This window comes from Euprymna scolopes, chromosome 1 (genome assembly GCF_053919585.1).
Source record: "Euprymna scolopes isolate OS-2025 chromosome 1, ASM5391958v1, whole genome shotgun sequence".
Taxonomy (NCBI): Eukaryota; Metazoa; Mollusca; class Cephalopoda; order Sepiida; family Sepiolidae; genus Euprymna; species Euprymna scolopes.
In genome coordinates, this window is record NC_136482.1 from 42,582,517 (window position 1) to 42,583,279 (window position 763).

Consider the following 763-nt stretch of genomic DNA (forward strand, 5'->3'; position numbering starts at 1 on the left):
GGCTCAAAAGCCTAAAATGAGGTCCAAGGATATTTAGGTCCGCTTTGAAATAATTAGAGATGATGAGAATACCTGGCAGAGTCTTGCTTTGGATCGTGGAGAGTTGTGAAGGGACTTGCGTGGAAGATTATGCAACTTTGAACTCACGAAGTGTGAACGACTGACGACTGATATTTGGAAAACCGCACATGCAAGAAGCAGCACATGAGCTGGAGCTCAAAATTTGTTGGGAGTGTGAGGCGTGTTGGAAACTATGTCGGGGTGAAGATAGACTCATAAGCCACCAGATTGCTTATCCGAGTAATGGTATTGTGTTGCCAGATCTTACTTGTGTCAACTGCAGGCAAACGTGCAAGACTGCAGGCGGTTTGAACCAGCATATGAATGTTCATAGAAGCACGTGTTGCTAGTGGCGTTTATGTCTGCACTCCGTGTGCAAAAACTGCCAGTGTTTGGCCGGGCTTAAAAGCCACTCTCATGCAACTCACCACTGATTTGTCTTGATGTTTCAATTTTGTAACGCTGTATCAAGTAATGCGAATATCTAGAAAAAATGTGTTGCCACCATGTATGTTTGGATGTCTATCCAAAACATTCAATAGCGGCGAGAGATTTACACGAGATCAGTATCGTTTTTAAGCCCTACCCTTCAGACAACAAATATCGAAGAATTTACTAAAAACAGAAATTCATTTCTCCTGACCTGGTCACTTTTCTACAAAGAGGGGTCGCTTTGTTCGCCGATATTTTCGAAAGTCACCCC